This window comes from Tachyglossus aculeatus, chromosome 5 (assembly GCF_015852505.1).
Source record: "Tachyglossus aculeatus isolate mTacAcu1 chromosome 5, mTacAcu1.pri, whole genome shotgun sequence".
Taxonomy (NCBI): domain Eukaryota; kingdom Metazoa; phylum Chordata; class Mammalia; order Monotremata; family Tachyglossidae; genus Tachyglossus; species Tachyglossus aculeatus.
The window spans coordinates 30,930,969-30,955,384 of NC_052070.1; the positions used below are offsets into that span (position 1 = coordinate 30,930,969).

At 42.8% G+C, this 24,416-nt stretch overlaps 1 non-coding gene across 1 annotated transcript; it reads right to left on the bottom strand.

The window, feature by feature from the left end:
- Window positions 1–16,375: 16,375 nt before the first annotated feature.
- LOC119929255 lies at window positions 16,376–16,513 on the bottom strand. The gene has a single exon (XR_005451387.1). It is a non-coding gene; the product is annotated as a small nucleolar RNA SNORA7 (small nucleolar RNA).
- Window positions 16,514–24,416: the final 7,903 nt, after the last annotated feature.

Genomic DNA, 24,416 nt, shown 5'->3' on the forward strand with positions numbered 1-24,416 from the left:
GCTGACAATTGGCAGAGCAGGGATTTGAACCAATGACCTCTGACTCTCTTTTCCAGCACTCTTTCCACTGAGCAACACTGCTTCTCAGCGTGTAGCCTAATATGGTGTAGTAGATTGCATTGTATACAAATGTGAAAGCCACCCCACAGTTTGGAATGTCCCTTTAATGGAGGGTCATGCATAGAAGAGGAATGGGTGAGGAATTCTTTTACTATCACTATCCTGAGAAGGAGCTCTGATCTAAACAAGCTGAGATCAGAGCTTTCCTAAGGAGGACTCCTAAAGGACACAGATAAGAGGTCTAAGTTAATGAGAACGAGAGCAGCAGCTCTTTCCACTGAGCATGGGCTTTGGAGTCAGAGGTCATGCGTTCAAATCCTGGCTCTGCCACTTGTCAGCTGTGTGACTTTGGGTAAGTCACTTCACTTCTCTGGGCCTCAGTTACCTCATCTGTAAAATAGGGATTAAGACTGTGAGCTCTCCGTGGAACGTGATCACCTTGTAACCTCCCCAGTGCTTAGAACGGTGCTTTGCACATAGAAAGTGCTTAACAAATGCAATGTTATTATTATTATTTTAATATGATGACTTTTTTCAGATTGTCATTGTGATGTCTGAGAAGGAGCATGGCATAGTGGATGGAGCTCAGGCCTGTGAGTCAGAAGGTGATGGGTTCTAATCCCGGCTCTGCCACCTGTCTGCTGTGTGACCTTGGGCAAGTCACTTCACTTCTCTGTGCCTCAGTTGTCTCATCTGTAAAATGGAGGTAGAGACTGTGAGCCCCACAAGGGACAGGGACCGTGTCCAGCCCAATTAGCTTGTATCCACAAAGAGCTTAGGACAGGGCCTGGCACATAGCGATTAACAAATACTAGAATTATTATGAACGCTGCCTCCATGCTGATGGGCTGACTGGGTCATGGGGACTATGGTTTTGTGATCCTCTCTTGTTCTTTGATGCTGAGTATGGCGCATAGATTCTGTCTACAGAATTGCTGTTAAAGTGGTTGTAGCACCTCCGGCAGATCCAGCAGGCTCACACAATTCTAGGGATGGATGGACACTAAAAATGCCCTAAAACCTTTCAGTTTGGTGTGCATTTGATGCCACATTGATGTCACACTCTTGTCTTTTAGCTTCCCAAGTAGCAGGTTCACCATTTGGATTTAACTTCTTAATTCTTCATCTATCATTTTGCCCTCAGACAGCCCTTGAGTTGCGTAAGTAACAGAATCCAGTAGCAATCCGCAACTTGATCTCTCAGGTAGTTTATTTTTTGTATGTATGGGTTTTGCCAAATTTAAGTCGATACTTTTCCTCAATATTTTTCCCAGAATTCCTGATTCTTGGCATGTGTGTGTGTGTATATCTGTATTCAAACAAAAAACATCGATGGTACAATTCTCCTATGGATGTATGTACAGCTGAAAAGGCCCCTGACCACATTGTGTAGACAAAAAAGGATGTTGTGATGTCCCTTGTTATGTTATCCTGCTTTGTTTGCAGTACCTGATCCTGTTTTCTCTTTAGCCTACTTGTGTCTCGTTCCTTATTAAGAGTTTACTTGAAGAGTGCTACTGGTTTCATAATAGCAGCATGACATTCTGGTTTGTTCTTGACAACTGGGCAGAGAAAGTGTCTGTTTGCTTTTGTATTTTACTCTCCCAAGAGCTCAGTGCAGTGCTCTAGATACAGTAAGGCTCAATAAATATGATTGAATGAATTAAATGAATGACCTGGCTCTCAGTTCTAAGCCAAGATGCTGTATTATCTGAAGCTTTGTTTTACTGTGTTCTTAAAATTTATCCTTTGGCCTCCTTGCTTTTAATTTACCAGTTTTAAGTCATCATAGGATGCAGGATGGTGTAGTGGATGGAGCATGGGCCTGGAAGTCAAAAGGTCATGGGTTCTAATCCTGTCTCTGACATTTATCTGCTGTGTGACCTTAGGCAAGTCACTTAAATTCTCTGTGCCTGTTACTCCTTCTGTGAAGCAGTGTGGCTCAGTGGAAAGAGCCTGGGCTTTGGAGTCAGAGGTCATGGGTTCAAATCCCAGCTCCGCCACTTGTCAGCTGTGTGACTTTGGGCAAGTCACTTAACTTCTCTGGGCCTTAGTTACCTCATCTGTAAAATGGGGATTAAGACTGTGAGCACCCCCGTGGGACAACCTGATCACCTTGTAACCTCCCCAGCACTTAGAACAGTGCTTTGCACATAGTAAGGGCTTAATAAATGCTATTATTAAGTCCCATATGGGGCAAGGACTGTGTCCAACCCGATTTGCTTGTATGCACCTGTGCCAAGGTCACCTGTTCTAAGTGCTGGGGAGGTTACAAGTTTATCAGGTTGTCCCACGGGGTGCTCACAGTCTTAATCCTCATTTTACAGATGAGATAACTGAGGCACAGAGAAGTTAAGTGACATGCCCAAAGTCACACAGTTGGGCATGGGCCATCCCGAGGTCAAAATGCCACCTCTGTTGCAACTTCTCTGGCTGGAGGGGATCAGGGTGGAAAGCTAGGTGTCCCTCACCTCCGTGCCGACCAAATAAGGTGTGGAGGATGAAAGGGGCGGAGAATGAACAAGGGGAGGACTGAAACGGGAATGGCCCAAGCCACAGGTGATATAAATACCTGTGGCCTCTGACCTTCTAGGCAGAATATGGAGATGGGCCGCAGCTTGTCTCTCCCTCTCTCTGTCCAGAAGGCCAGACGGCCGCCCTGCAACCAGAACCGACACACAAAGGGAAGGGCCGTGGGACGGATGAATGTCTCGCTGAATGACCGTGGCTGGGAGCCTGGTGGTCCACTGTGGACGGGGAACAGAAGTGGGTCCCTCACTTCTAGGAAGAGCACATGGGGAGAGCTAGCCGCCTCACCACGCTCACGCCCAACGCATCATAGAAGTGAATTCTGCCCGGGTGGGAAAACACGTTGGCGGGGAACTCAAGCGGACTCCTCCCGTGAAGGGAGAGCACCTGCTGAGAGCCAGCTGCCTCACCCACTTGCGAATAATGTATGAGTGCGTTCCTCACGTTAGGGAAACTCTAATATTACTTATTGATTACATTCCTCCCAAAAGGGAAGTTCAATCCATTGCACCTAAACAATTACATAATTCAATTCACCTCGCAGAATGAATTTTATATAAAACTCAGGCTTTCTGTCCCTGTCCCCCCTCTCCTGTCCCCTCTCTCTCTCCCTCCCCTCCCTCTCTCTCTCCCTCCCCTCCCTCTCTCTCTCCCTCCCCTCCCTCTCTCTCTCTCTCCCTCCCCTTCCTCTCTCTCTCCCTCCCCTCCCTCCCCCTCTCTCTCCCCCTCTCCCCCTCTCCCCCCCTCCGCCTCCCCCCTCTCCCCCTCTCTCCCTCTCCCCCTCTCCCTCTCCCCCTCTCCCTCTCCCCTTCTCCCCCCTCCCCCCTCCCCCCTCCTTCTCTCCCTTCCCTCCCTCTCTCTCTCTCTCTCCCTTCCCTCCCTCTCTCTCTCCCTTCCCTCCCCCTCTCTCTCCCTTCCCTCCCTCTCTCTCTTCCTTCCTTCCCTCTCTCTTCCTTCCCTCCCTCTCTCTCCCTTCCCTCCCTCTCTCTCTTCCTTCCCTCCCTCTTTCTCTCCCTCCCCTCCCTCTCTCTCTCCCTCCCCTCTCTCCCTCCCTTTCCCTCCCTTTCCCTCCCTCTCTCTCCCTCCCTTTCCCGCCCTCTCTCTCCCTCCCTTTCCTTCCCTCTCTCTCCCTCCCTTTCCCTCTCTCTCTCCCTTCCCTCCCTCTCTCTCTCTCCCTTCCCTCCCTCTCTCTCCCTTCCCTCCCTCTTTCTCTCCCTCCCCTCCCTCTTTCTCTCCCTCCCCTCCCTCTCTCTCTCCCTCCCCTCTCTCCCTCCCTTTCCCTCCCTTTCCCTCCCTCTCTCTCCCTCCCTTTCCCTCCCTCTCTCTCCCTCCCTTTCCTTCCCTCTCTCTCCCTCCCTTTCCCTCTCTCTCTCCTCGCTGATTACCAAAGGAACCCATCCTTAGACTATGGGTGACACCATCCTAAAGCTTTGTACAGTAAGCACTTAACAAACACTATAATTATTAATTACATACACCCGTTATTTGGGTACCCTGCTGTCAGTTATTCTCTTTGCATATTCAACATATTCATTCATTCAATCTTATTTATTGAGCACTTACTGTGTGCAGAGCACTATACTAAGTGCTTGGAAAGTGCAATTAAGCAACGAATAGAGACAATCCCCACCCAACAACAGGCTCACAGTATAGAGGTGAGGAGGTCACAGTATAGCTATTTGAAGGTGAGTCGAATTTGTTCATTCAATCATATTTATTGAGTGCTTACTGTGTGCAGAACACTGTACTAAGCGCTTGGAAACTACAGTATAGCAATATATAGAGAAAATCCCTGTCCACAACAGGCTTACAGTCTTACGTTGGCCGTGACCTTGTCTTAACATTTGATTCTGAGGAGTGTTTTTTTTTTTTTTTTTTTGTTCACAATGGTATTGAAGCGCTTACTATGTGCCAGGCACTGAACTAAGCACATATACAAGTTAATCAGGTTGGACACTTTCCAAGTCCCACATGGGGCTCTGACATAATCCCCATTTTATTGATGAGGTAACTGGCACAGCGAAATGAAGTGACTTGCCCAAGGTCAGACAGCAGACAAGGGAAGGAGGAGACGAGCTGACGAGAAGCAGCGTGGCTCAGTGGAAAGGGCCCGGGCTTTGGAGTCAGAGGTCATGGGTTCGAATCCCGGCTCCACCACTGGTCAGCTGGGTGACTTTGGGCAAGTCACTTCACTTCTCTGTGCCTCAGTTACCTCATCTGTAAAATGGGGATTAAGACTGTGAGCCCCACGTGGGACAACCCGATCACCTTGTAACCTCTCCAGCGCTTAGAACAGTGCTTTGCACATAGTAAGCACTTAATAAATGCCATCATTATTATTATGGAGCAGGGATCAGAACCCAGGTGTTTCTGACTTCCAGGCCCATGCTCTGCCCACTAGCCCATGCTGCCTCTTTCATAATTAAATTAATAAGTCAATCAATAGGATTTATTGAGCACTTGGCACTTTGGAGAACATTCTGCATACGTGTAGATATGATCTCAGCTCTCGGAGATTTCACTCTAGTTGGGGAGACAGGCATTAAAACAAATTACAGGTAGGGGGAAACATTGATATTTGAAGATTCATACATAAGTGTCGGGACAAAATTGTCTGCATGCCTTAAGTTTGTACTGCTAGGACTCTTGAGTGATTCAAGAAGTGTAATGATTCTTTTAACCTATTGTATTACAGTTTTGGAATAGTCAGAGATCTGAGAATCTGTATTAATCTCCACCATCATCTCTCACCCTTCTTCCTGAAGCACTTAGTCCAATGCTCTGTGAATAGGAAGCACTCAGTAAATACCAGTGATGATCATTTTCATTGTAATCATCATCATTGATAGCATTTATTGAGAAAATACTCTAGTCAGAGAAGAATATTGTGTTCCTATTTGTGTGTGGACTCTGTCGGGTGTCTACTGTGAGCAGAACACTGTTCAAGTCCTTGACACCACTGCCATCCAACCAGGGGTGATGGATTGGCTTTAGATGTGGTGAGACAAGGAGAAGGACACAGGATATGGCTGAGATGGGGTAGGACTTCCCTGTCAGGGAGGGAAGGGGTCTAAAAATGCTGAGGATTGGGAGAGGATGGCAAATCTCATTTCCTCACCTAATTCCATTTGTAGTCCTCTAGACTGTAAGCTCTTTGTGGGCAGGTAATGTGCCTGCTTATTGTTATATTGCAATCTCCCAAGGGTACTAAGGTACAGTGCTATGCACACTGTAAGTGCTCAATAAATATGACTGAATGAATGAGTTGAACCTGGTAGCCTTACCTGCTTCCCACCCAGCTGGATCCTACTCTGCCCTATTTAACTCCTCCAATCTCACTGCTTCCTGCTCTGGGTTGGAAATTGTTAGGATGGAAGGAGGAAACAGTTGTGAAGTCGTGTGGCCTCATGGAAAGAGAACAGGCCTGGGAGTCAGAGGACCTGGGATTAAATGCCAGCTCTGCCAATTGCTTGCTGTGTGACCTTGGATAGGTCACTTCACTTCCCTTTGCCTCAGTTTCCTCATATGTAAAATAGAGATTAAATAGCTATCCTCCCTCCTAGACTGTGAGCCCCAAGTGGGTCAGGGACTGTTTCCAACGTGATCAAGTGCATCTACTCCAGCACTTAGAACAGTGCTTAACATGTAGTAAGTGCTTAACAAATATAGTAACAATAATAATAAAATAATAGTGTTAGAAATGGTTGGGAGGAAAATATGGACCTGGCATTCCATTTTTTCCAAAGCCTACTTATCGATCAATCAATGCTACTTATTGAGCACCTACTATGTGCAGAGAGCTGTACTAAATACTTGAGAGAGTACAATAAAGTTAGCGTATTCTCTGCTCTAGTTACCTCACTGCTTCTCTAACCCTCAGAGTGAGGAACCAAGACAGAGAAAAAAGGAATCAAGATCAAGGAAGGACAGGGCTGGGGCTTGACACTGCCCCTTCATTTGAGGTCAAAACTACCTTCAGTTGACATTTGGTCAGCTTAGGTGTAGCTTGTCAAAGGAGTGGTCAATCTCTTCACTGATTGCAGGAATAAAACAGTGCTTTGCACATAGTAAGCACTTAACAAGTACCATCATTATTATTATTATACTGCCTCATTTCCCACTTAGGTGCTTCCCTCCCGACTGTAAACTTGTTGTGGACAGGGAATGAGTCTACCAATTCTTTTGTACTGTACTCTCCCCAAGTGCTCCATACCACTGCGTAATAGATTAACATGCAGTAGAAGCAAAATATGCTTCCCAACCTTCAAAGAGTTTACAGTCTAGTGGGGAAATTCTACTTCCCTGAAAGCCCTACATGGGCTAGTTTTTGTTCAGACTACTTCAGAAGAAAAATCTGGAAGTTATTTCCATGAGCTGTTTTTCATCAACCAGTCTTGCTTTGCTCAATGGTGCAATGTGATGTCTGAATCTGGAGAGCTCATAGCAAGAGGTGTCATCTTTATTGGATAATCACCTCTTTCATCGCCCATGACACACTGTGGTTTTCTTTGTGTCTGGTAGGTTAGGATTCATTTGCATTCTGCATCACACTCACCAGGCTGTGATCCTCCAGTGAACATTTTCTGGTTGCCTGAGCACATTTTCTAGTCCCCTTCCCCTTCCCATTCTGGAAAGAGGACTGTATTCCCATAGAAATTATAAATAGAGAATGTACGTGAATGAGGTTTTCCGCTGTGTCCAATTGTTCAAAGATATAGAACAAATGCCCTTTCTACTATCAGTGGCTGTGACATATTTCCAAATCACTTCTTTCTAATAACATGTTCAATCAAACAGTACATACATTTCCATCTGGATGCATGAATCTTTGAAGTGGAGAGGTTTTATATACAATTGATTCAGACAAGTGTCTCTGGAACTCTCCTATGAAGACTGAAGTGATGAGTCAGAGTCCTATTTATCTCTGTCTTTAGTGCAACTCTGGGGATATGAAGCAAAAGCTAAAACTCTATAGGGAGCTTTAATTTTTTCTGGGGATATATGCTGCACTTCAAGAACAGGGATTTCTTTCCCAGGATAGGACATTCTGTAACATCCCTCTGACTTCAGGTATTTTAAAGCACAACAAGAGAGTTCAGAAATGAATCTTTGGCCCTCTGGTAGAAATGCAGGGTTCTGCAATTGACCATGCTTCAAGAAGGAAAGCTAAGAGAATCTTTGATCTGTATACACTGATCCAACCTTCTTTGGACATGCTGGTTTGAATGCAGTCTTCATGTTCATTGCCAATTGTAGTAGCAGCAGATGTTTCTGTTAATAGTTTGTTGCTGGATCTCTCTCCATCCTCTGGTTGGACAAATCACAACACTCCCTGTATTCAGAGTCTACCTGGACTCCAACCTCCTCCAGGAAACCTTCCCTGATTACATTCTCAGAACCCCATTTGTAGAAAACCATCATCCATTTCTTGCAATTAGCTACTTATCTACCCAACTCAGCCCTTCTGTAGACACATTTCATGAGATATGTATTAAACTGTTTTGATTACTCAACTTGATATCTCTCCCAACTGAATGTAAGCTCCTTGTGGGGAAAGGATAGGTCACTTTGTTTATATTGCTCAAGTGCTCAGTACCATGCATGCTAGTTTCACAGTGAGCTATTTTGGTGGATTTTGATTTAGTCTAGAGAAAACATTGGTAGTTAAATCCATTTTACATCATACTTTAGTTGTGGTAGTTTAGTTTACTTACTGTTGGGATGAATCATATTTGTGTTGAATGTTAGTGCGTTTTAGACCTCTTGTCTGCATTTATTCACTAACAGTAGTAGTAATAGAGTTATCACTTACTGTGTGCAGAGCAGTGAACTAAGTGCTACCAAAGAGTGTTCATATGCAGCAGATCATGGATTGATTTATCAGATCATATTAATGTCTGTCTCCCCCTCTAGACTGTAAACTCATTTTGTGTGGGGAATGTGCCTGTTTATTGTTCTATTGTACTCTCCCAAGTGCTTAGTACAGTGTTTTGCACACAGTAAGCACTCAGTAAATACAACTGAATTTATGAAGGAATCATTAGTGTGTGGGGGACACTTTAAAAGCTATGAAAATCACATCTCCTTCCCCCACTATTCTATTCCCCTACTCCTTCTCCCTTCTTTGTCAGCTATGTACTTGGATCCCTTTTCTAAAAAATCTCCCCTTTCATGTTTCCCTACTCCTGAAGAACCGCCAGTGGTTGCCCGTCCACCTCTGCCTCGAACAGAAACATCTTACCATTTTCTTTGAAACATTCAATCAATCAGTCATATTTATGGAGCACTTACTGTGTGCAAAACAATGTACTAAGCACTTGGGAGAGTACAATATACCAGAGTTGGTATAAAATTCCCTGCCCACAATGAGCCTACCTTACCTCTCCAATTTCCTACTACAACCCAGCCCGCATACTTTGCTTCTCTAGTGCCAATGTACTCTCTGTACTTTGATCCCATCTATCCCACAGCCGACGCCTCACATACATCATGCCTCTGGCTTGGATCTCCCTCCCACTTCATGTCTGACAGGTGATTGCTCTCCTAAAAGCCTTATTAAAAGCACATCTCTTCCAAGAGACCCTCCCCAACTATGCCCTCATTTCCTCTTTCCTGCTCCCTTCTGCCTTGCCCTTGAACTTGGATTTGCCTCCTTTATTCACCCCACCCTCCACCCCACAGCTTATATGTATGTAACCTAAATTTATTCATTCATTTTAATGTCTGTCTTCCCCTCTAGACTGTCAGCTTGTTATGGGCAGGGAACGTTTCCCCCAACTCTGTTATACTATACTCTTCCAAACATTCAGTATAGTAAGTGCTGAATAAATACAATTGGTTGATTGACAATTGATGAAGAAATGAGTTCTACATAGGCCACTGAAAATGCTAAATTGTAAAAAGTCCTCCCATAGAGTGATCATTCTTTTATTATTTTAATCAGCCAGGGTTATTATGCTCACTGGCTGAGCCACACTACAGTGTGGCTCAGTGGAAAGAGCATGGACTTTGGAGTCAGAGGTCATGGGTTTGAATCTCTGCTCTGCCACATGTCTGCTGTGTGACCTTGGGTAAGTCACTTAACTTCTCTGAGCCTCAGTTACCTCATCTGTAAAATGAGGATTAAGACTGTGAGCCCCACATGGGACAACCTGATCACCTTGTATCCCCCCAGCACTTAGAACAGTGCTTTGCACATAGTAAGTGCTTAACAAATGCCATTATTATTATTATTAATCGTGCCTCTATTGGGTCAGCCATAATGCCTGTTTTTGCAATTTTTCAACCATAATTTTGAACTTTGAGAGATTTTCAACCTCTTTTTCCTTTTCCTTTTTTCTTACCTACACTAACATTTTCTGAGGAACTTGAAACAGAAGGATTCACAAAAATTACTTCTCTTATAGTTAAAGCAATTAATTCATTACCAGACTAGACCCCTTCTCATTATTATTAAAGCTTCATTGACCTCCCACAGTGCTAATCACTGCCCAAAATAAGAAGTGAAAGTGATTACCTATTCTGGTGGCATGATATATGTTTTTGAGAATTAAACTTCATTTATTCCTTGTCATTTTCATAAAAGATAATTGAATCTGTTTTCACAATCAGCAATTAATATTGCAATCCCATGATGTATAGTGTTATTTTAAATTGGCTAAGTACTTTGTGCATAGCATTGTACATAGCACTGTGCAATGGCACAAGGATAATACTTCAGACAGCTCTCAGCTCACGAGGGGTTCACAGTCTAAAACAGGGTAGGATTAATGACAGCCCCTTAAGGAAAGAAAATGTCATAAAAACAGTAAATATAGTAAATCAAAAACAAAGAGTGCTAGAAAGGCACACCACCCAACAGTGTTGAGAACAGTAGAGTTTCAGGTTCTAATTACTAAACATTACCTGTCCTGCAAGACAGAGAGTGTAAAACTCTTCAGTTTGCAGGGACTAGCTATTCAAAATTCTTCAGTAATACAAAGAGTCCTTAAATCCAACACTTATATAAAACTAATGATCCTTCTCCTCTGCTGGATAAATTGACACTGCTTCTTAAATCTGGCCTTAATCTATGCAGCTATTTTTAATTGTCCTTTCACTCCAGGTTCAATTTATTTTGCAAACAAAATGTTGTGAAGTATGTCATTAATTATTTCCTAAGCTAAACACTGTGAGCTGCTCTCAATTTGACTCCTTTGGGTAGTTTCTCAAGGTAGAGCTTTTCCAAGTCCAATTTCATTCGATCAATAATCTTTATTAAGTGCCTGCTGTGGGCAAAGTACTGTGTTTAAGTGCTGGGGGTAAAAGCAATAATAATAACGATGGCATTTGTTAAGCGCTTACTATGTGCAAAGCACTGTTCTAAGCACTGGGGGGGATACAAGGTGATCAGGTTGTCCCACGGGGGGCTCACAGTTTAATCAACATTTTACAGATGAGGTAACTGAGGCTCAGAAAAGTTAAGTGACTTGCCCAAGGTCACACAGCAGACATGTGGCAGAGTTGGGATTAGAAACCATGACCTCTGACTCCCAAGCCCGGGCTCTTTCCACTAAACCACGTTGCTTCGACGAGGGCCTCACATTCGAAGAGCAAATGGCAAAGGCTTGGTGATGGACACATAAGAAGAGATGCAACAACAAATGTACAAAACAACATAAAAGACATAGACATGAAGCAATTTTATCTTCAGAACTTTCTGAAATCCACCTCTTCCTGATTACTTACTCCCCTTTACCAGAAATAAGATTGATTGTATCCATTTTTGATAACGAGTCTTATTTCTGTTTTTTTTTTTATCCTGGAGCTATTTTACACATAATAAGGGATTTTTAAAAAGTCTCTTTTATGCCCATATGCCCACTTTCAGAAGTCATGGAAAATAATCAATTTGTTCTGCTGGGTTCGTTCATGGTCAAATTGGCCTTCCATATTTTATGTGTGAGCAGATCAGTAACATTAGGGGCTCCATTTAAATGAGTGAATAGTAGGGACATATTGGAGCCATTTCCCCTACCAATACATTTTAATAGCTGGAGTTCACAATGTGCGCTCCCTCAAGTACAACAACACAAACTTTTTTTGTTTCTTTGTTTTTCTGTGTGTAACATTTCTCTATGGTGCTATTTTGGAGAGCATAAACTGTTTGCAGGGAGCAAAGGTTTAAACTTTCTATGGGATTGAAACCTTCATTTTAGTCTTCCCTATCTGTCTCAATGGATTTATTTATGGATTTCCAATGGAGCCAATTCCCACCAATTTTCTTTACCACTCAGATGACGGATACATTTTCATCTAAATCATCTGAGACTATGGGAAATCTGTCTCAAAATGAGAGATGCAGAAAATAACAAAGGTTAGAGGAAAAATCCATAATGTATTTATTCTTAAAGGAAAAATAGAAATAATATTGGAAGGGAATCATTTATAGCATTTCAGTAGTTTAAATTGAACTCAGAGGATCCAGGTGCTGAAATTCCCAATAATATGGACCATCACACTCTAATTGAAAAAAAAATCATACGTAGTCTGCACAAACTTTCCTCAATATTCCTAAAAATGTCTAAAATTGACCCTTATACTCTTGAAAGTGAACAACTGGATGATGAGAAAAGCACAACTAGCAGAAAACTTCTTTTTAAGTGATGCTCTCCCCTAATTGCTTCCATGCTAAGGTTCACAGGTGGTTTTTTTGGAGAGTACATACATAGTCTCTCCTTCCAATGTGTTCAATAATTGTACCAAGTCCTGAATTAGCAAACACAGCCCTACATAGCTGTATACTGTCCTGAACAGATGTAAAAAAAAAAAAAATACACCCACCTCCTGGGACTGGAACTGCAGTAGCAGTGGAATAGAGAAGCAGTGTGGCCTGGTGGAAAGAGCACAGGTTTGGGAGTCGGAGGTCATAGGTTCTAATCCTGGCCCCACCTCTGATCAGTCTGATCCCAGACTGAGCCCCCTACTTCCTCTCCCCCTCCTTCCCCTCCCCATCCCCCTGCCTTACCTCCTTCCCCTCCCCGCAGCAGCTGTATATATGTATATATGTTTGTACACATTTATTACTCTATTTTACTTGTACATATTCTATTTTATTTTGTTAATATGTTTTGTTTTATTGTCTGTCTCCCCCTTTTAGACTGTGAGCTCACTGTTGGGTAGGGACTGTCTCTATATATGTTGCCAATTTGTACTTCCCAAGCGCTTAGTACAGTGCTCTGCACATAGTAAGTGCTCAATAAATACGATTGATGATGATGAGTAACCGCTCAATAAATATGATTGAATGAATGAATCAGCTGTGTGACTTTGGGCAAGTCACTTAACTTCTCTGTGCCTCAGTTACCTCATCTGTGAAGTGGGGCTTAAGAATGTGAGTCCCCCATGGGACAACCTGATGACCTTGTATCTACCCCAGTGCTTAGAACAGTGCTCGGCACATAGTAAGTGCTTAACAAATACCACTATTATTATTATCATTATTATTATTGATTGAGCACCAGTATTTTTATGGTACTCATTAAGTACTTACTATGGGCCAGTCACTGTTCTAAGCACTGGGATAAATACAGGGTAATCGGATTGGGCACAGCCCATGTTCCACATAGGACTCAGTCTTAACCTCCATTTTACAGATGAAGTAACTAAGGCTCAGAGAGGTTAAGTGATTTGCCCAAGGTCAACAGCCGACAAGTAGTAGAGCTGGGACAAGAACCTAGGTCATACTGACTCTTAGGCCCATGTTCTATCCACTAGGCCGTGCTGCTTCTCACCTGTTACAATGCACTCTACTAGGTGTTTGGGAAGTACAACAGAAGCTTAATGCATATTCATTTATTCAATCGTATTTATTGAGCGCTTACTGTGTACAGAGCACTGTACTAAGCACTTGGAAAGTACAAGTTGTCAACATATAGAGACAGTCCCTACCCAACAACGGGCTCACAGTCTAGAAGGGGGAGACGGACAACAAAACAAAATATGTGGACAGGTGTCAAGTCATCAGAATAGAAATAAAGCTAGATGTACATCAGTAACAAAATAGAATAGTAAATATGTACAAGTAAAATAGAGTATTAAATCTGACAGACATACAGGTGCTGTGGGGAGGGGAAGGATACAGGGCGGGGGGGATGGGGAGGAGGAGAGGAAAAAGGGGGCTCAATCTGGGAAGGCCTCCTGGAGGAAGAACATATTCAATCTCTCAGCTGCCTTTGACACTTTAGACCATCCCCTTCTCCTGGACACATCATCCAACCTAGGTTTCACTGACATGGGCCTCTCCTAGTTCTCCTCCTACCTCTCTGGCCGGTCATTCTCCATCTTTCTCATGGGCTCCTCATCTGCTTCCCGCCCCCTAAATGTGAGTGTCCCTCAAGTTTCAGTTCTGGGTCCCCTTCTATTTTCCATCTACAACCTAATCCCTTGGAGAACTCATTCACTCACATGACTTCAACTACCACCTCTATGTAGATGATTCCTGAATCTACACCTCCACTCCTGATCCCTCTCCTCGTCTGCAGTTTCACATCTCCTGTTTTCAAGAAATCCCTACTTGGATGTCCTGCCATCACCTCAGACATATACCAAAAGCAGATCTCCTCATCTTCCCACCCAAACTCTGCAATTCCCCTGATTTTTCCCATCACTATAGATGACATTACCATTCTTCCTGTCTCACAAGCACTTGGCATTATTCTTGACTCCTCTCTCTTGTTCAACCCACGTATTCAATCTATCATTAAATCCTGTAGGTTTAATCTTCACAACATTGCTAAAATCAACCCTTACATCTCCGTCCAAACTGCTCTGATGTTAATCCAAACACTTGTCTTTTTTTATTGATTATGGTGTTTGTTAAGCACTTTTGAGGTGATTCTAAGTGCTGGGGTAGATAGAAAGTAATCAGGTTGGACACAGTCCGTGTTTCACATAGGGATCACATTCTTAATCCCCATTTTACATAGAATGTAACTAAGGCCCAGAGAAGCTAAGTGACTGACCAAAGGTCACACAGCAGGCAAGCAATGGAGTTTGGATTAGAATCCAGGTCTCTCTGACTTTCAGGCCCTTGCTCTATCCACTAGGCCATGCTGCTTCTCCTATCCCCATTTGATTACTGTAACAAAAAGAAACTTCTTACCCGTAGCTTTAAAGCACTCAATCCTCTTGCCCCCTCCTATCTCACATCACTGTTCTCCCAGCCTGCACACATAGCTCCTTTAATACCAACTTGCTCACTGTACCTTACTCTTGTCTATCTCGCCACCAAGCTCTAGCATATGTCCTGCATTTAGCTTGGAATGCCTTCCTTCTTCATACCTAATGGAGAATTACTCTCCCCCTTTTCAAAGCCTTATTGAAGGCACATCTCCTCCAAGTAGCCTTTCCTGACTAAGCCCTCTTTTCCTTTTCTTCCACTCCCTTCTGCTTTACTCTGACTGACTCCCTTTATTCATCAAGAAGCAGCATGGCTCAGTGGAAAGAGCACGGGCTTTGGAGTCAGAGGTCATGGGTTCAAATGCTGGCTCCACCAGTTTTCAGCTATGTGACTTTGGGCAAGTCACTTAACTTCTCTGGGCCTCAGTTACCTCATCTGTAAAACGGGGATTAAGACTGAGCCCCACGTGGGACAACCTGATCACCTTGTAACCTCCCCATCTCTTAGAACAGAGCTTTGCACATAACAAGCATTTAATACATTCCATCATTATTATTATTATCCCCCACACCCAGCTCCACAGTACCTATGTACATATCTGTATATATGTATATATATTTGTACATATTTATTACCCCTTTTAGACTGTGAGCCCACTGTTGGTTAGGGACTGTCTCTATATGTTGCCAACTTGTACTTCCCAAGCGCTTAGTACAGTGCTCTGCACACAGTAAGCGCTCAATAAATATGATTGATGATGATGGTGATGATGATTACCCTATTTATTTATTTATTTTACTTGTACATATCTATTCTATTTATTTTATTTTGTTAGTATGTTTGGTTTTGTTCTCTGTCTCCCCCTTTTAGACTGTGAGCCCACTGTTGGGTAGGGACTGTCTCTATATGTTGCCAACTTGTACTTCCCAAGCGCTTAGTACAGTGTTCTGCACAAAGTAAGCGCTCAATAAATACGATTGATTGATTATCTGTAATTTATTTATATTAGTGTCTGTGTTCCCTTCTAAACTGTAAGCTCATTATGGGCAGTGAATGTGTCTGTTATATTGTACTCTCCCAAGCACTTAGTAAATTTCTCTGCACACAGTAAGCATTCGATAAATATGATTGATTCCCTGCCTTCAATCAAAATTGTGTGATTTTTTTTTTTTTAGATTGAGTTCCCTCAGGGCCTGGGATCATATCTACTGTACAACTTCATATTTTTTCCAAGCTCTCAGTACAATGCTCTGCTCACAGAAGCTTCTTACTATTCAGTAGGAATAATAGTGCTTACCGTGTGCAGAACACTGTACTAAGTGTTGGAAAAGTGTATACTGTTGGAAATTTGGACATGCACTTGTCCCTTTGTAGGGAACTCACAATTCAGCCTGCCCAACATTTGTCCCCAACAGCTCTTTTCTTGTCTTTTGCTGTCGAGTTGTCTCCAACCCTTGGTGACTCCTGGAACGCCCCAACCTCCCTCTGCATTCATTCTGGAATTGTATCTACAGACTTGGTAAAAATACAGAAGTGGTTTACCATTGCCTTCTTCCGTGCAATAAACTTGAGTCTCCGCCCTCGGCTCTCTCCCATGCAGCTGCTGCCCCGCACAGATGAATTTTGACTTGTAGCAGATTGCCTTCCATTTGCTAGCCCCTGCCCAAGCTAGGAATCGAGTGGGTATACCTCTGCTTGACTTTCCCTACCATAGCCAAGGCTGGTAGATTACTGGAAACTCTCCAGATGTGATCCTGAGAGGGCCAACTGCTCTGGCTCAAAATGAAAACTTAGCAGCCATGTCTGGACTGGTACACTGTCAGTTCATTCCATCACTTCTCTGCTGTTTGACCTTGGGCCGGTCACTTAACTTCTCTGTGCCTCAGTTATCTGTAAAATGGGGATTAAGACTGTGAGCCCTATATAAACAGGGATTGTGTCCAACCTGATCATCAGCGTAGTACAGTGCTTGGTACATAGTAAGTGCTCAACAAATGCCACTGATAATAGCAATAACAATATTCATAATTACCATTATGATTACTTAGTTGTGTGTTTGATACTTTATCATGCAATGCTTCAATGGCAAATACTTATTTTTTTGTCTCCTGTATTGGAGGGTGAGCTTCTTGTGGGCAAAGAATGTCACATCTTTGGTTTGTACTTCCCAAGGATTTAATACTTAATCCAGTGCATTGCCCCGAGTGCTAAGTGAATGCTAAGGGTACCGCTCCATTTCAACCTGCTGCTCCACTTGCATAGAAAGCATTTCTACGTGCAACATTGGGGATTGTGGTTTCTGACAGATGTAGCCACTAGAGGGCAAGATGTTCACACACATAGATATGCCAGACCAATGAACTGGTGCATCTTCTTCCTTCCTTAGCTCAGAAGTTCAGTTTCCACCAAAGTTCCTTGAGAAGTTCTAAAGTAGAATCCAAACAGATCCTCTAAAGAAGCTTATGAAACTGAGACCCTTTGTTCTTCCCTTACTTTAGCCACAAATTTGTTCTGGGTTTCTGGTCTGAGAACTTTAACAATCTGAAAAATGTGGTCTGTGTTGTCTTCATGCCCAGGAATAACTGTGGTGGAATTTCTGAATAAAAGTGAGACTTCATTGAGCACTAGCCTATTTTAGAATTTGAAAGGAGCCCTAAATTTTCACTGTTGCATTACTATTTTTGAAAAACATGGTTTGGTTAGAGTCACAGCTTGCATACCAGGTGGAATGGACAAACCTCTGTATGCAACACTTAGGTATGGCTCCTGGTTCTGGGAAGATTGGGTGGGAGAGAAAATGTGACTTATAATAATGATGGGATTTGTCAAGCGCTTACTATGTGCAAGGACTGTTCTAAGTGCTGGGGTAGATAGAAGGTAATCAGGCTGTCCCACATGGGGCTCACAGTCTTAGTCCCCATTTGACAGATGAGGTAACTGAAGCACAGATAAGTGAAGGGACTTGCCCAAGTTCACACAGCAGACAAGTGGTGGAGTCGGGATTAGAAACTGTGACTTTCTGACTCCCAGGCCTGGGCTCTATTCACTGTGCTGTGTTGCTTCTCCTTCCTGGTTTGCGTATGCCGAAATGGTTGGTGTGATGTGGGTATCTCTCGGGAAGATTCTCAACTTGGTCTCTGCTTTTAGAACTTGATTCGACACACCCACTTGGTCTCACTATCTCCATCCAGTGAATTATGAAATCTTAGAAAGACAGGGTATTCATTTCAATAATATTTTGCTTCTGCAAACACTGTAGCTGAGAAAGGCAGAAGTTAATTAAGATAAGCTAGGAGTGAAGTAGACTGTCATCTCGGTAATAGGTTAATGTTCATTCTATTATAGACGACACAACTGACATTGAAATAGGATAGGGCACAGGTCTGGGGATCAGAAGGACCTGTGTTCTAATCCAAGTTCTGCCACTTGTCTGCTGTGTGACCTTGGGCAAGCCACTTGACGTTTTTCTGCTTCGGTTCCCTCATCTGTAAAATGGGGATTAAAATGGTGAGATCTATGTGGGACAGGGACTGTGTCCAGCCTGATTATCTTGTATCTATCCCAGTGCTTAGAACAGTGCCTGGCACATAGTTAGCACTGAACAAATACCATTATTATTATTATTATTATTATTATTATTATTATTACTATTACTATTAATCCAGGCCAGAGAGGACAGGATGGGTCAATTGAGGGTTTTTGGATTTTGTTTTTGTTCTACCAATGGCCAAAGCAATGATTCAGCGTTTCCTCAGTTAAGCTCATCTCTAGAGTGTAAATTTATGTGCAAGGAACACTTTATCAACTCTGTTGTATTTGCTTTATCAAGTGCTTAGTACAGTGCTCTGCATACAAGTGCTTTATAAATACCATTGATTGGTAAATAATCTCATCCAACTGACAATCCATCACCTTCTTGGTGAATTTATGAAAACCCAATAATTTAGACGAGACAAGAAGAGAGGCAACTTAGACACTGCATGACCTCATAGAAAGAGCTGGGTTCTAATCCCAGCTCTGTCATTGGCTCAATGTGTGATCTTGGACTAGTCATTTATTCTCTCTCTTGTTTTTAATGGTATTTAAGTGCTTACCATTTTCCAAGCACTGTAATAAGCCCTGGGGCATATTGAAGACAATCAGTTTGGGCACAGTTCCTGTACAACATGGGGCTCACAGAGCATCTATTTATTTTATTTTGTTAGTATGTTTGGTCTTGTTCTCTGTCTCCCCCTTTTAGACTGTGAGCCCACTGTTGGGTAGGGACTGTCTCTATATGTTGCCAATTTGTACTTCCCAAGCGCTTAGTACAGTGCCCTGCACATAGTAAGCGCTCAATAAATACGATTGATGATGATGTAGGGCAGAGTATGATTTAATCTCCAATTTTCAGAGGAGGCAACTGAGGTCCAGAGAAGTTAAGTGACTTTCTCAAAGCCACACAGCAGACAAGTGTATCAGTGTGGCTCAGTGGAAAGAGCATGGGCTTGGGTTCAAATTCCTTCTGCCAATTGTCAGCTGTGTGACTTTGGGCAAGTCACTTAACTTCTCTGTGCCTGTTACCTCATCTGTAAAATGGGGATTAAGACTGTGAGCCCCACGTGGGACAACCTCATCATCTTGTATCCTCCCCAGCGCTTAGAACAGTGCTTTGCTCATAGTAAGCACTTAACAAATGCCATTCTTCTTCTTCTTCTTCTTATTATTAAGTGGCAGAACAGAGAGAAGCAATGTGGCTTAGGGGATAAAGCATGGGCCTGGGAATCAGAAGGACCTGGATTCTAACCCCTGGCTCAGTCACATATCTGCTTTGTGACCTTGGGCAAATCATTTCACTTCTCTGTGCCTGTTACCTCATCTTTAAAGGGTGTGAGCTCCATGTGGGAGAGGGACTGTGTCCTCTCTGATTAATTTGTGTCTACCCCAGCACTAGAACAGTGTTTGGCACATAGCATTTAACAAATACCATAATTATGATTGTTACTAGTCTTGGTAGAGTCATAATTAGAGCCCAGGTCTTCTGACTCAGAGGCCAGTGCTCTTTTTTCATGGCCAACTTGCTTCCCTGGGCCTCAGCTTCTCTATACCTCAGCTCCCTTATCTATAAAATGAGGAGATAGCTGTTAGCCCCACCCCTTAGATTGTGAGGCCTGTGGGTATTTACTTATCTTGTTATCTGCTTCAGCACTTAGCACAGTGAGATGACACATAGAAAGTGCTTTATAAATTGCTGTAATTAAGGTAATCCATTTTATGGTAGGTGAGTACCAAAGGCCATAATTGGGTCCAGATCAAGAACTATCCATCTAAACAGCCATGCCGAAATGCAGAACACAAACACATGGAATTGCAAAACACAAACAATACGATTGCCAATTCCCAGCATCTAATTCACACGAGTCATCAAAATCATTTTGAGAAATTTACCAAAAGAAATTCACCAGCAGCTTCATCCAACTGGATTTGTCAACTTGAAATACAACAGCAAAACCAAACACATGGGAGGATTTAAACAATCAATCACTGGTATTCACTGAACATTTCCAAAGTGCTTGGAAGAGTACAATACAGTAGAATTGGTAGACATGAATCCTGCCTTCAGGGAGCTTACAGTTTAGTGGGAGAGGCAGATGTTAAAATAAAGGAAATTAAGTGCTTGGGAGGTGGGGTCGGGAGAGAATCAAATTACAGACCCAATTGGATAGAAAAAACAGGTGAGAGGGCGGATAGTTGAAGCGCCTTCCCAACTACTTCTTGCTCTGTGCCCTTTTTATCTAGAAATCCAAGATAAAAATCAAGTGATGCGTTTACAGGATTTTGCTGACTTTTAATGCAGTTGGAAGGAGCAGATGAGGAAAGGGATCATCTTTTTTTCCTCTGACATCCATTTCTAAAGTCTGACTTTTCTCATATTTTTAGGAAGACCCTGTCCAGACCCAGATAAAGAAATCCCACATGCTTTTGCCAAGGCAACAGGAAAGCAAGGAAGGGCATTTATAAAATGAATATAAAGATCCAGAAAATTATGCTGGTTGAATGCTTAGACCCTGATGAACAGGAAACCAAATCTTTCCTTCTTCAGGATATTTTCCCCATATGCAGGCTTAGTTGTTTTTTTTTTTTTGATGAATTAAGCCCTAAGCAGAGTATTTTTTTTTTTTTTTTTGGTTTGATTTTGAATGAAAAGAGACAAGGAGTCAGAAAATATCTTACTGAAGAATTTTCATTACTCTTCAATTGGATTTTGTCATTTAGAAACTCTCCTTAAATGGCACCCCAGTTAGCCAGGAGCTAGAAGGAGTTACTCCTACAAGATTCTCTTTCACATTTAAATATAAAACCAAAATCTGAAGATGGCATCTGCTAAATAAAGCAAATTCTGAAGGCAAGAGGTGCTTCTGAGTTGAGTTCAAACCACTTTTTCACTCTGAGCTCTTTGGAAATTGCAGTAGGCAGTCAGCAAGTTTTTACTTTGTTTTTATGGTATTTAAGCGTGATTATGTACCAGGTACTATACTAACCACAACGGCAGGTGAAGGATAATCAGGGTGGACACAGCCTATGTTCCACATGGGGCACACGTCTTAATCTCCGTTTTACAGATGTGATAACTGAGGCACAGAGAAGTTAAGTGACTTCCCCAAGGTCACACAGGAAACAATTGGCAGAGCCAGATTAGAACTCAGGTTCTTTGGACTGCCGGGCCCATGCTCTAGCCATTAGACCACATTGCTTCTGCCATTTAGAACAAACAGGACAGATGTATCCAAAAGCATGCTTAGCTGAACTCAGGGATGGCATGGAAGCAGGCCTCATGCTCTCCCACTTGCCAACCTGCTGGAAATTACTCAGAATTCCTTTGGTTTGATTGAGGCCTCTGATCATAACCTGAGTTTCTTTTCAAATGCTGGAATTTGATCAACATCATTACCTCTTGTAATGGAAATGCAGCTTTTCTGGAGTTTCTATTCCCTCACTGGTCCGACTGTTTTGTATGACTCATTGCCACTTGAGGAAAAAAAAAGCAGGTCAGAATGTTTCAAACAACATTTCAGTATAATGACGATGCAGCAGTTCATTCTAAAATGTACTGCATCTCAAATAATACTCCAGTACTGTGGCTGTTTTCATTCTTTTGGTTTTTATCATTATCATCCTTTTTATATTTTAATTTTGATTTTTTTTTGTTGCTGTTCAACAATTCTTCCAATTGCTGGTGCTTAGCAGAACTTTTTCAAAGTGAATGGTGATGATGGAATCTTTGGAGGATGATGGAGGACCTCCTCAGGGCTGAGACTTCAGTACCAAAGGCTTGCATGAAAGAATTGATTATGCACCAGCAAGCATTACTCTACCTGCAGAGCCAGGACTAGAACTCAGATCTCCTGACTCCCAGAGACACGCTCTTTCCTCATTCTTCCTGGGAGACAGGTCCATGGCAAACAGTTGGCTAGACTGAAAGCTTTTTTCTTCTTCTTATTGTTGTTGTTTCATTTTCGTGGTATTTAAGTGCATACTATGTGCCAGGAATTGTATTAGATGATGGGTTAGAAATGAGCTAATCAATTTGGACACAGTCTATATCCCACATGGGGGCCACAGTCTTAATCCCCATTTTAACAGATGAGATAGCTGAGGCATAAAGAAGTTAAGTGACTTGCCCAACATCACACAACAGCCAAGTGGTGGAGCCGAGTTTAGAACCCAAGTCCTTCTGACTCCCAAGTCTATGCTCTATCCGTTATGCCATGCTGCTTCTCATTATGGACAGGGAACGTTATCTGCTAATTCTGTTGTATTGTACTCTCCCGAGCACTTAGTACAATGTTCTGCACATAGTAAGTGTTCAATAAACTCTGTTGATTGATTAAATAGATGGCTAATGTGGGTAACACAATCAGAGTAGGATGCCAAGACCACTGCCTTCTGGGATGTGGTGCGACAGCACAGCACTGACACTGTGGAGTGGTCACTTTAGCTATACTTGGGTCATAAAAAACTGAGCCACAGGTATTTTGAAAAGAAATAGAAATAATTTATTTTCCGATTTGATTTAAATTCTTACGGTAGTGCAGAGAATATTATCCTCTGGCTGAAAAATTCAGTATAAAAGGGGAGGCCTACCTCTAAAGTGTGATACCCCACAAAGCTGAAAGACTGCATCTGAGTCACTGCCCATAGAATCTCCCCAACACTCAGTACAGTAGTAGTAGTAATAATATTTATTAAGAACCTACTGCATGCAGAGCACTGCACTAAATTCTAGGAAAAACACACTTTGGTAAGAATTAGACAGAGTCCAAGGCACCCAAGGGTTGCATAATCTAAGAATAAAGTGAGAAGCAGTGTGGTCTTGTGGAAAGATCCTGGGCCTGTGAGTTAGAGAACCTGGGTTCTAATCCCAGCTCCACCATTTATCTGCTGCGTGATCTTAGGCAAGTCACTTAACTTCTCTGGGCCTCAGTTCCCTCATCTGCAAAATGGGAATTCAATATCTGTTCTCCCTCCTACTTAAACTGTGAGCCCTAAGGGGACCTGATGATAGTGTATCTACCCCAACACTTAGTACAGTTCTTAGCACATGGTAAAGGCTTAACAAATACCATAATTGGGAAAGCGGGATGACAACTGACTTATAGGAGAAGAAGCAAGAATACTCAGAAACAATGAAAAATAAGGATATTGGGGTTCTCCCTCCGTTATGTTTCCCTTCAGCCCAAGTCTTTCGTTGTGCAGTGATTTGGCAAGACTAGTTCCTCCCTTTTTTTTCCAGATTATCCTCTTCAGTTTCTTCTCTGAGGGTTTGGAACTCCTTGGATCAGTTTCACCCATCCAAAAAGCTGCCCTTGGGGAAGAGTTGGTTGTCAACCCACCACTGCATCAAATAAACTCCTTACCATTGGCTTTAAAGCACTCAGTTCGCCCCTCCTACCTTACCTCACTGTTCTCCCCTACAACCCGGTCAACAACCTTAACTCCTCTTACCCCAACCTACTCACTGTACCTCACTCTCAACTATCTTGCAGCCAACTCCTTGCCCACATCTTCCCTATTGCCTGGAACTCTCTCTCTCCCTTCATATCTTTGCACTCTTCACTCCTCTAATGGTAACCTTTTCACTGTGCCAATATCTTGTCTGTTTCTCCAGAGACCACTCGCCCATGTCCCACTTCTGGCCTGGGACACCCTCCCTCCTCAAATCTGTTAAACAGTTACTCTCCCCAACTTCAAAGTACTATTGAAAGGACTTCTCCAAGGGGGCTTCCCTGACTAAACCCCCCACTTCCTCTTCTCCCGCTCAGTTTCTGCATTGCCCTGACTTGCTCCCTTTGTTCCTCCCCTCTCCCAGTCCCATAGCACTTACGTACATATCTGTAATTTATTTATATTACTGTCTGTCTCTGACCTCTCAGGCCTGTAAGCTTGTTGTAGGCAGGGAATGTGTGTGTTTATTGTTGTATTATACTCTCCCCAAAACTTAGTACAGTGCTTTGCAGACAGTATGCTCTCAATAAATGATTGAATGAATGAATATTTGACAGACCCCTCCCAAAACTCTTCCCATCTTTAGAGCCATGTTAAAATCATATCTCCTCCAAGAGGCCTTCCCTAAATCCTGATTTCCCCTAATCCCTCCCCACTCTGTGCCACCAATGAACTGGGATCT